Source organism: Maniola jurtina, chromosome 14 (assembly GCF_905333055.1).
Source record: "Maniola jurtina chromosome 14, ilManJurt1.1, whole genome shotgun sequence".
In the NCBI taxonomy this organism is placed as follows: Eukaryota; Metazoa; Arthropoda; class Insecta; order Lepidoptera; family Nymphalidae; genus Maniola; species Maniola jurtina.
The window spans coordinates 1141247-1154115 of record NC_060042.1 but is presented as its reverse complement, the minus strand read 5'-3'; the positions used below and the strand labels follow the sequence as shown (position 1 = coordinate 1154115).

Genomic DNA, 12869 nt, shown 5'->3' with positions numbered 1-12869 from the left:
GAAACTAATATCTGTGCCTGTGGTGTTTTAGATTTTTTTTTAAATATTTAGTTTTAAAATTACAGGGGCTCAAAGATTTGTATGTGAATTTATAAGACCGCGTAACTTTGAAATCGAATATTTTAACGGAAATCTGGAAAACCACAGGCATACATAATAGTTCCCGGAACGTTTCTACAAAATTCCATTGAGTATGATTGGTTAGTATTCCAATGCGAGACGAACTACGTTTGTATGGAGCAAGTAACGGAGAGACCCCTCTTAATGAAAACTGCTAATTTACATAAAAACATCAAACAGGACTTAGGGCGAATAGGCATTTTCATAGGCTTTTATAAAATTTCCGGGTTTCCCCCACTGTTGTCCCGAATTTATTTCGCGAACCCGGATATGGTATGTTTACAATGATATTTATTATAATAGAGTGGCTAGTAAGAATTTTATCCGACTTGAAAAGGAGGTGTAGCATTCGAGGCGTATGTTTTGGACAACGTTTCTCAAATATTTGCGTCAAATCCCAAAATATTTTAGAAAATGACGAGTTACGTGCTGTATTTTGATTAATAAACTAGATTTGACTTGTATCAAAACTATAACATATTATAAAAAGTTAAACTTACTGACACAACTAATATAAATACAGCTTAAAAGTTGCGCCTAGGAACTAAGACTTTGGTAGGTTTTCTTTATAATGTAGAACTCCTTTAAAGGAGTTCTCCTAATGACTAATGTGCATTTAAATTTTTATTTCCTGTGTTATTGTCTATAACATAAAGATTGTTAAAGGTGGATTTGTTGTCAGAAATATCGCACCAAAATTTTGATTCCAAAGTCAACTGGTAACGAGTATTTATTCGTCCAAGCTGGTAACTAATATTTTTCTCAGACAGCTGAAAATAGAAGAAGCAAATGTAGCCAAAAGAGCTCATGTTGGCTTACTTATAGCCTGTCCTCTCTGTTACAAAATATAAAGTTTACATCGTTGTATGGCTACCGTTACCTCTCATAGAGCATTTTAGTCAATAAATATATAAATATAAATACTTGCAGCATCCGCGAGCTCTTATTTTGACTTCGCTGCCGGCAGTGGCGCCACTACTTTATGTTTTTTTAATTTAAATTAAAAAAGATAACAATTATTGATTAATTCGATCTTAAATCGATTACTTTCGTGTTCTTAGACGCGGAATTCGAACGCGGTGGCGCCATTTTTTGCGGCAAAAAATTTACAACAAAAAATAAACATCGTATTATCGACTGTGTCAATTTAATTACGACTACGAACATTACATTTGTTAATTTATTTCAGTGTTGTTTCTTATTTTATCGTTTAGTGTCGCCGAAAAGTGCTATGAAATAGTGTCTGAATTTTCAAAAAAAAAAAACAAAAAATTAGTTCTTATTTATTGCTGTGTAACAGAAATAGATCATCGAAAACCGTAAAGTCGAATTGTTTCCCATAGAAGAAAAGTTTTATTAAATTACGTAAAAATTACGGGATCCATTAAGCCTGTAGCACCACTTGCCAGCAGATCTGATTGCAGCCAAGCGCTAGTTTATAAATAAGTTAAAAACTATTTTAATGAGAAAGAAGATAGAAATTCATAGAGTTGTTTTGATTGTAGAAAATAATCTGGAACGGGACAGTGACTATTAAGCACTAATTGAAACTGTGAATACGATTGTGTGTTTATAATTTGCCAGTGTTTAAACAATAGGTGCGAACTGCGAACTTCAAGCACGACACACCGCAAAACGGTCGAGTTCAAGTGAGTAAACTTTTCTGCTATCCAAATTGTAGTGTTGCCAGACATCCCGTAGTTCCCGGGACGTCCCGTATTTCAGGCATAATTTTAAACATCCCGTCGGGACAGGTTCTTTTTTTCTGGGCAGGTTTTCACACTTAGGTAAACGTTTCCATCCATTATGCGTGCAGCACCCTTCCCTGGCGGAGTCATCAATCCAGCCCTCCAACTCTCAAAAAATTACTATAGTCTCATTCATTTTAAGAAAATAGTAACTCATGTAACGACATAATACAATTGTTTTGTTTGTAGAAAATAACCTGAATTGAGATAGTGACTATAAAAATACTAATTGAAACTGTGTGAAATACTAATTAAATTGCCGCCGGAGTCATCACTCCGTCAACTCTCAAAAAAATACTTACTACTTATTACCTGCTGTATAGCAGAAATAGGACATCGAAAACCGTACAGACAAAATATTTCCTAAGAACTAATTTTAAATTACCTACTTAAAATCTATATTGATGAAAAAGGGCACAGAAATTTATTGAGTAGTTTTCTTGGTAGAAAATAACCTGAAGTAAAACAGTGACTATGAAAGTACTAACAATTGAAACTGTGAATTAGTGTGTTTATAATTTGCCAGTATTTAATAACAATAGGTGCGAACACCGAGTCCGGGACACCGCAAAACGGTAGAGTTGAAGTTAAGTGAGTTAAACTTTTCTGCTCTCCAAGTGTGTTGGTTATAGTGTTGCCAGGCGTTTCGTCTTTGCCGGGACGTCCCGTATTTATAAATTCCAAGATACTGGGCCACTATTCATCATCATCATCATCATCATCAGCATGTGGACGTCCACTGTTGGGCATAGGCCTTTCCTATAGAGCACCACCACCCCCGGTCCTCAGCCTGTCGTAGAGGCGATGGCCGTTGGAGCCGGAAAGTCCTTGAGTGGAGACCGCGTTTAAGCAAACGTAGTGTGGGACGCCCTCCAGCACGATGGACCGACGATATAAAGCGGCTGGCGGGAAGTGGCTGGGCCACTATTATCTTTATACAATTATTTCACTATGTCGATAGCCTTAATATTTACTGAAATAACCAACTGCGACAGACAAACAGCCGGACGGACGGATGGAGAAAGTCGAAACCATAAGGGTTCCATTTATACCATTTTGGATCGGAACCCTAAAAACTAGGATAAGATGTCCGCGACTTAGTCCGTGTGGATTTAGCTTTTTAAGTCAAAGTCACTTTCAATCATAAGGACTTTCCAGGACCAAACAGCCTATCTAGCTTGCATCTAATATTATCACTGATTTATCTGAAAGAGTAATTCTCCCGTAATTTTCGCTCACTCCGAGGTCTGAGGAAACTTGTAAGAATGGTTTAGTATGAGTAAAAACTGTCTCGATTATCGAAATCGAATTAAAAGTCCGTTTTCTTAAAGAGATTACGCAAATGAAAAGTGAGGCAGCCCTAAATGCACTTGCAAGTTACAACTAGTTTTACTATTAATCTATAATCAATCGATGAACGATATCGCATTCTGGAGCGGAGGTAGCGGATGTCTGGTGACCTAATGATACGCTTGCGCTCAACCGGACCAGATCTTCTTATCACGAAGCTGTGATTGAACTATTTAAGAGTGCTCTTCATAGACGCTCCAAGCCTAGCCTGAGACCATGCTATTGTAATCAACAATGGGGACGATGCCTAGGCCAAAAATAAATTATTTCTTAGTAATTATTAAATGGTTCTTCCAAAGTTCGTAAAATCCACATTCACTGCTAGTTTTTATTTTGCTAACCATTTTTAACTCAAGAGAGTTTCAGGATGTCAAGTGGAAACAATATGTAAAACGATACTTTGGTTTAAATAAATAAATAAAAAAATAACCAGCGACTCCAAAAGAGGGGTGTTATAAGTTTGATCTGTGTATCTGTGTATCTGTCTGTGGCATCGTACCTCCTAAACTAATGAAACGTTTTGACGTTTGATAAAAAGTCGCTGATTTGACTAGTAGTCATCAACCCTATAACGGCCGACAGATACGAGTATCTATCTACTCAAGAGCTAGATAGGTGATGTGTGAACAGCACAATTCAACGAAATCAACGTTTGGTATTACGTTAATTTTTGCAAAATCAAAATCCAAACCCTTCCTTTTGGCTTTGTCGCAGTCGGGTAAAAATAACTGAGGCATGAAAGTGAAAGGGAGGTTTACATACGTCCAACGTCAGATGGTATCAAAACATCTAGATCGTGAGATTAAAACAAGCTTTTTAAGCACTAACAAGACATGTCGTATCTAAACAGATAAGATCGTGGTGTTTTTATCAATCCGGACACCGAAACCGGAAGGCTACCAAAATAAGGCCAAAAGTTTAAAACAGTGCAAAGACTAGCAATGTTGCGTGTGTAGATATCTGTATTCTACATGATACATCTCGTAGAGTGTGGCTTAGGCTGCATCATCACTTGCTACTGGCTAACAATTCTGATTGCAGCAAAGCAATAGTCTGTAAATTAAAAAACTGGCCAAGTGCGAGTCAGACTCGCACACCGAGGGTTCCGTACTTGGGTTTTTTCCCGACATTTTGTACGATAAAGATACGATACGAATGTACAGGTAAAGCCCTTTCATATACCCCCAATTTGTATATTAATCTTACTTTGAAAGTTAAAAGTACTAATAATATTTGTTCCCTACTAATTTTATTTGTTCATGAATACATTTTTTTTCTGATGTAACCATAAAGTCACGGTTTTCGGATTTATTCCTTTACTTGTGCTATAAGATCTACCTACCTACCATTTTAGATCAACGGGAAGTACCCTATAGGTTTCTTGACAGACAGATAGTTATTTAAAGTTATTTTGTAAGGGTTCCGGTTTTCCCTTTGAGGTGCGGGTGATTCTATAAGGGTTTCGTTTCTCCTTTTGAGGTACGGAACCCAAAAAAGGGATTTGAATTTTGACCACGAACAAGCCGCAGTCCTATCCTAAGTAATTAGATAATCGGGCCATTTGTCAAGTACATTAATCCGCCAACCGGATCGATGGAGGATGTCCGGCTGGGTCCGAGAAAACTCGGCCGGGACAGAATTTACATACATCTACAATAATTATAGTACCTACGAATATATTAATTAATAGTACCTACTATAGTATTATTGTAGTATTATTTCCGTAAATCCACGAACAAAGTACACAAGATTTACATAACTTGTCCTCTTTGTTTATGGTTCCAGATAAAGAATACGTACATAAAATTTTAATAAAACGATTATTTATAATCCCATCACACTATAATATTATAAAGCGAAAGTTTGTGTGTATGTGTGTATGTTTATTACTCTTGCACCCAAAAACTATAAGACGGATTTGGCTGAAATTTAGAATGGAGATAGATTATACTGGATTAACACATAGGATACTTTTTGTCCCGGAAAGTTAAATACTTTCTACCTGATTTTTTTTAAATCTACATACACGTGACCGAAGTCGCGGGCATCAGCTAGTTTTTATAATAAAACCATCATTTATAATTTTTGCAACAGTGTACATGAGATACAGCCTGCTGTCAGACAGACGGACGGACGGCGGAGGCTCAGTAATAAGGTCCCGCTCCTTTGAGTACGGAATCCTAAAAATTAAGTACCGAATTCAGAAGAACGAAAAATAAATTTAATAATCAAAATCTTTTCTCATGACCTTAATGGGGTCAATAAAAAGAACAATTTAAGCAGCAGGGCAGAAAAATGTAATATTAGTCCAAACTCGGTCGAAAAGTAATATGTAATTACATATTTCAAGTAGGTATCATTGAAAAAAATCGGCGTTCCGTGAACTGGTCGTCGGAAAGTCGTAAACACCAAATAAGGTAATTTGTGGTATCGATTTAAGAATTTAAGAACTCCCAAATTGTTCAGATACTTTAATGTTAATGAAAGAGTTTCTCATTATGTATGTAGATCAATACGGATGGTGCTCCACTACAAGCGTAAAGCGATACGGAGCGATTATTCGAATTTGCGGATTTTGTAAACTGTATCGATAGGTTATAAAGATAAAAAAAAACTATATTAAAATCGGTTCATTCGTTTAGGCGCTACGATGCCACAGACAGATACACAGATACACACGTCAAACTTATAACACCCCTCTTTTTGGGTCGGGGGTTAAAAATAGGCTGGCTCGAGTTTCATTTGACTCTACGACATTAATCTGATATGAAAATCATATCTTGGAATTTTATTTGGAAGGTTATCTAATTGTAGACACTTTATCAGTTCTCAACGACATTCCTGGGTAAAAGACGTCATACAAATCCGATATTTCAGTATCGCATCGCATCCAAAATGGAAAACTAACCTAAACACTCCGATGCTTGCGCTAACATTATTAAAAAATCACAGTTTGCCATCAAAACTAAATGCAACTCTAAAAGCAATACAATAAAGTTCAAAATCTATTGTCAATTTATCCAAAAGAATGCATTTATAATTGCCACATATTAAGAGCAAACCTGTAACCAGTTAGCCCTTTCAAGGCAATATACATACAGTTGCTAAGTGCTGGGATTATTAAAAAACTGGTTAATTTGAGACATCAATTTAAGGCCCCCGTATTGCCAAGAACGCGTTCTTTTGTGCCTGTCAGTCAATTTTTTCACATGAATTATTTAAAGGTACCTAATGAAAGAAACTTACTTTTCGGTCTGAAAATCTTTTGAGAACAGATCATATCTATTACTTATACATTATTGTTAGGATTAACTCAGGATATAGCATGTTTTGAAATATTATTATTGTATAAAGTCACCGTACCTTTAAAAATTATGTTTTATCTATATTTATATTTAGAATTATTCTCATATAAGTGAACATTGTTCTTCTGAGAAATAAACTATTTAAACCTAAACCTATTGTACCCACTCCTAAAACAAACTTTACTGTTTATTGGGGAGCAAATTATAAAAAAAAATATTCTTCCCAATATCCAATATCCATAGTAGTATATTAATGCGAAAGTGTGTCTATCTGTCTATCTGTTCGTGGACCGATGTTGATGGTCACAGCACAAGCTTGCATTGTATCTAGACGTCTTAGGATAGGTAGGTAAGTAGGTACTATTACTCCGCAAAATTAAAGAGTTCCCACCACATTATGCAGATGTAGTCACGTTAGTTATAGTTATACGTTAGTATATAGTATATAGTTATTAGTTAGTCTATAAAGGTATTTTTTCAAAAGTAATTTGAATAGTAACTATAGTACGCGGGTGGGCAGGGCGTCCACACCCCGATTGCCATCTTGACCTGTCGCGTACTATAGCTATTTCCTGAAAAAGGCATCATTCTTATATCAAAAAGGAGCATTATAAAAAAAACTCATTTAAATGAAAGAAAAACTGAAGCACTGATTTCATAGATTTTTATGTACTTACTGAGTATTTTTTTATCTTTGACAGATCGACAACAATGAAACCTAATTTAACTGAAGACATAAAGGCACTTTTTATCTGTAAAACATAATATAAAAAACCATAGATTAGCTAGCGCTATCGCAAAAGAAGCTTTACGCTTTTGCTTATGAATTAATGGCCAATGTGTGATTATTAACCGACTTCGAAAAAAGGAGGAGGTTCTCAATTCGTTGGAATCTTTTTTTTCTTGTAGACAATCTCTAAACTAAATATAATAATATATTAATAGTAATGTTAATTTATTATTTTTATTTATATAAATTAGACGTAATAATATATTGTGACATCTCTAAACTAAATTAAAATTATATGTCTAAATAATACAGGGTATAACCAGGACACTACCAAAAACTTAGCGTTATTTACTACCTTAACACAATCCAATGCCAGTAACCATTTGCCTAATCGTGCAGTTTTAGTGATTTAGTATTTTTCAAACACGCATTGTATAGCGTGCAAAACTCGGGTCAATGCCCCTCCTACGACGCGGCATTGATTTCGAGTGGCCTATTTACGGAACGTTCGTTGACCTCTAGCATCTGGATTTAAAAAACCTAAATCCACGCGGAAGAAGTCGCGGGCATCATCTAGTAGTAAATTAAAGTACAAAAATATTATTATCTTAACCGTTTAAAGAATGGCTTAAATATACTTACAATGGCTTAAGAGGGCTCTCTCCGTCACTCGTTTCATACAATCGTAGTTCCAATTTCATTTGAATATTAAGCAACCAAAGTCCATGAAATTTTGCAGACATATTCTAGAAACTAATATCTATGTCTGTGGTTTTCCAGATTTCTGTTAAAATATTCGGTTTCAAAGTTACGCGGTCTTAAAAATTTTCATACAAATCTTTGAGCCCCTGTAATTTTAAAACTACATATTTTTAGAAAAATCTAAAACACCACAGACACAGATATTAGTTTCTAGAATATGTCTGCAAAATTTCATGCACTTTGGTTGCTTAATATTCAAATGAAATTGGAACTACGATTGTATGAAACGAGTGACGGAGAGAGCCCTGTTAAATATTAACATTTAACACAGTTTATCGAAAACTATAATCATTGAGGCGGTAGTTACATTACATGCAATTACATGTACATAACATGTTTAATATTTATCCGTACATTATAATATTACTATAATAAACACCTAGTAATTCAATCAATGGTACATTATTTAAATTATAATAAACCTTATAAACACAATTATTATCGCACCTACGTACGCCACGGACATATGAGTAGATGACCTAGGCATTAAAATAATCTTAGAGTAGGTAGGTAAGTTTTTTATTCCAGTAGCTACATAACTCCTAAAAGTTGTAGAGGTACGTGGCAGGGATGGAACATGGACCCCCTGAAATATGAACCAACGTTTATTCTAATAACATAACAAAATTAGATAAACCAACGCCTCCTATAACTCTTACGTAATAAATTAATATCTTCCCCACCCATATGTCAATTAAAGTAAGTAGGCACAATACGGAAACAAAAGAAATTGAAGCATATATTTATACAATACCTACACAACGTACCGACCGAAAATAAGATCTGATTGTATAGAAATGGCAAATGAAATAAATAAACTTTAATCATTTTTCGCATAAAATTTTTCAAACCTTGTGTATATCTCCTTCTTTCTATAAAATTGTGTAAAAAAAACTTGATAAAGTTAATTACTTGATGAAATAACAATTTGAAACATGGATTACGTTATGTATAACTCTACATAAAATAAATTAAAAAAAAGTCTCGTAAATCAATAAAATTGTGTATTTAATAATCATAAAAAAGGAAGTTTCTAATTTCTTTTACAACTATGCCAATTTTTAGGACATTTTTTTGGACTGATTTCTTATTTTATAATCCTGTTATAAGAATGTGCCGCTACTATAATAATATAACAGATATAGACTTAGATATTTTTGATCACAGATTTAATATCTTTGCTAGGAAAGTAGTAAAAATAATTAAGTAAAATAATAGTATAACATTGTTATTTCGTCAAATTCTTAGGGTATTATTTATTGTAGTATAAGTGTACTTATTAAGTGTTTATATAAAATTTAATTTATTAATATAAAATAATAACTAAGCGTGCCTAAAAAACCATAGTCATGTTGTGCGACCATATAGGATTACAATAAGGTCAAGATGTTGCAATTTAAGAATTAAGTTAAAGTAATTATTGTAATCTGTTTTGGTTGACAATAAATAAATAAATAAATAAATATTTGAATTTCAGTATCTTGAATTTAATTTAATTTGATGTAACCATGGTTGAGTTCGTTTAATAGACTTCCAAAACAGGATATTCCGTATTTTCGTAACCGCTATCAGTACCTACCCAAAAAGATTGGCAGTGTGTACTTAGTGTATAAGTAGTTAATAATTTCTATACAGTCAGACTTTACCTTGTTTTTGCTCATATTATATGCAAATCGTCGTGTCCTGCAGCCTTATCAGTCATTCGATATGATAATAGGCATTAAAATATGCAGCACTAATACACTGAGTCTAGACTAGACATAATTTAGATTATCTAGGTTAGTTTTACATAATCTGTGCTAGCATATATTAGTGTGTGCCTTAGTTTCCTGGATGAGGCCATTGGTATTATTAAGACAAGATAACAGATCCTTAGACAATTATGCTGATACAGTGGACCCCCGGTAATCCGGCCCCTGTCTAATCCGGCACCCTCTGTAATCCGACAAGTTTATTTTATTATTGAACTAGCTGATGCCCGCGACTTCGTTCGCGTGGATGTAGGTTTTTTAAAATTCCCGTGGGAACTCTTTAATTTTCCGGGATAAAAAGTAGCCTATGTACTAATCCAGGGGTTAATCTATCTCCATTCTTAATTTCAGCCCAATCCGTTCAGTAGTTTTTGCGTGAAGGAGTAACAAACATACACACACACATACATATACCTACACATACACACAAACTTTACCCTTTATAATATTATAGTGTGATGTGATGTGGTTTACTTTTGACATATAGAATATTATCGTTGGATCTTTAATTTGTCGGATTACAAGGTACTCTTTAATAAAAAACGCCGGACTATAGGGGGTCTTAGGCAGTACTCTATAATCCGACAAATTCGATAGTCCGACACTGCCCTGCAAAACGTTTGTCGGATTACCGGGGGTCCACTGTATTATGATTTCGTCTCCAGTCATTAATGTTCCTTACTCTATCTCCAGCTTCCATCAACTAACTACCTCTGTCTTTCCATTCTGTTCTTGTTCTTGTTCAAGAGTTTGTATGCGACATAATAGTTAAAAACCGCTGGTGCTTCTCGGTAGGAAAGCCATTCCGAACCAGTGGTAGATGCATGGACGATTCAAAAGTACCAACTTGTGAAAGTTTAATTGATTAAAAATATTTTTTTTAAATATATATTTAGACTATAATTGTCCGCGACTTAGTCCGCATGGACTACACAAGCTTCAAACCTCTATTTTACCCCCTTAGGGTTAAATTATCAAAAACCCTTTCAAAGCCTCGATAGCTCAATTAGAGCCTCGATAGCTCAACGGTTGAGGAGCGGACGAATTCCGAAAGGTCGGTGGTTCAAACCCCACCCGTTGCACTATTGTCGTACCCACTCCTGGCACAAGCTTTACGCTTAGTTGGAGGGTTAGCGGGGAAAGGGGAATGTTAGTCATGATTCACATGGCTAATATTCTTTTTTTTTTTTAAAAAAAAGCGGATGTCTACGTCATATTAATAGCTATCTGCATACCGAATTTCAGCCTGATTCGTTAGTCAGTCAGTCACCATTTCCTTTTATATATATTTAGATTATGTCACGCGGAAGTTGCAGGGAAAGCTAGTTTAAGATAAAGGTAAATATGCTTTTGTGAGAAAAGTAAGGACATCGCGTGACCTGACGTGACAACCCTGACGGTGACAACTCAAGGGAGCGCCAGTCAAATCAGTGCGCGTGTATATTATTTAAGAAATAACTCTCATTAACATCCTTGTATAAAAAGTAATAACAGCTTATAATAAACGTTACAAAAGTACAGAACATAACAGGGTCAGTTTTTTCGCCGCTACCTCTTATAACTTGTGCCATGTGATTAATTACACATCTCAAGTTACATCAACCGTAATAACTGTACCCTCTCCCAATGTGCTACAGTTTCAGACAGGGCCAGTTTTAAATTAGCGTTTTATTCGTAGCCCGCTACCTCTTATAGCTTGTACCACGTGACTAATTGCACATCTCAAGTTACAATAACCGTAATTACTGTTCTTGCTCCCAATTTGCTACAGTTTCGGACAGGGCTCAGTATTCTATTAGCATTTTATTCGTAGCCCGCTACCTCTTATAGCTTGTACCATGTGACTAATTGCACATCTCAAGTTTCAGTAACCGTAATTACTGTACTTGCTTCCAATGTGCTACAGTTTCGGATAGGGCCAGTTTTTTAATTATTTATTTTTATTCTAAGCCCGCTACCTCTTATAACTTACACACATCTAGTTGAACGTCTTGTGTTATGTTAACTGTAATAACTAATAACTGTACTCGCTATCAATAAGCTACAGTTTTGGACAGACCTGATTTTATATATTTTTTTTTTAATCTAGCGTGCGACCTCATAATTTGTTTCTTGTGACTTATGTCACATGTTATGTAACGTTAACAGCTGTACCTGCTACAGTTTTGAACAGAACCAACTTTAAGCCCGCTTCCTCTTAGTACCATGTGAATAATTGCATATCTCAAGTTACATTAACCGTAATAACTGTACCAGCTCCGAATTGCTACAATTTTGGACTGGGCCAGTTTTAAATTATCATTTTTTTTAACCCGCTACCTCTTGTAGCTTGTACCTGTGAATAATTGCACATCTCAAGTTACATTAACCGTAATAACTGTACCAGCTCCGAATTGCTACAGTTTCGGACAGGGCCAGTTTTTTTAATTACCTGCCACGCTTTGTGAAGACTTCTTGATTACTCGTAAACTACCTACACTTTTCTTAGTTACTTGCTACCACTTTTGGTAATGGGGTAACCTAAAACCTAACTGGGGTAGAAATAGTTCTACCACATTGAACTCTTGTTTTTTAACACGTTTTTCTTGTCATATTCATACATTCAAGAAGGGAGAGCTGATGTATATTAGTGTGATCGAGATAGGCAATCAAAAAATGAATGACGTTCATTTTCAAGAAACTCTGCACACCTATCTGCGAAACACTGTATTAAAAAATTTAGCAAGTGCGAGTCTGATTCGCATGCAAAGGGTTCCGTACCGTAAAAAAATAACAATTTTTAATTTTTTTCGAGATGTAAGCACAAATTCACTGTTTTCGGATTTTTCACTTTACTTGTGCAATAAGACTTAACTACCTGCCAAATTTCAAGATTCTAGGCCAACGGGAAGTACTAATGACAGACAACAAAGTGATCCTAGGGTTCCTTTTTTCATTTTGAGGTACAGAAACCTAAAAATGAGACTTTTGTCCTCTGCGGACAACAGTCCCTCGTCTGCTCAGGCCCTAAGTATATTTTTAATCATATTTAATGAGAAAACTTTTTCATTAAATCTCTCTCTCTCTCCCTTTGAATCTCTAGTATTTTACGAAACAATTAGAT

At 35.1% G+C, this 12869-nt stretch overlaps 1 protein-coding gene across 5 annotated transcripts in view; it reads left to right on the top strand.

Moving 5' to 3' along the window:
- Positions 1-12869, top strand: part of LOC123871786 — a 46880-nt gene that overhangs the window by 27083 nt on the left and 6928 nt on the right. The window contains exons 1-2 of one of the 5 annotated variants that reach the window (XM_045915729.1): positions 1294-1308; positions 1421-1769. The exons of 1 other annotated variant lie outside the window; for it this stretch is intronic. The gene's annotated coding sequence lies outside the window, so the exon portion shown is untranslated. Of the gene's footprint in view, positions 1-1072; positions 1770-2376; positions 2460-12869 lie in introns of those variants that run through there. 3 more of the 5 variants (XM_045915728.1, XM_045915732.1, XM_045915731.1) reach the window with 3 other exon arrangements.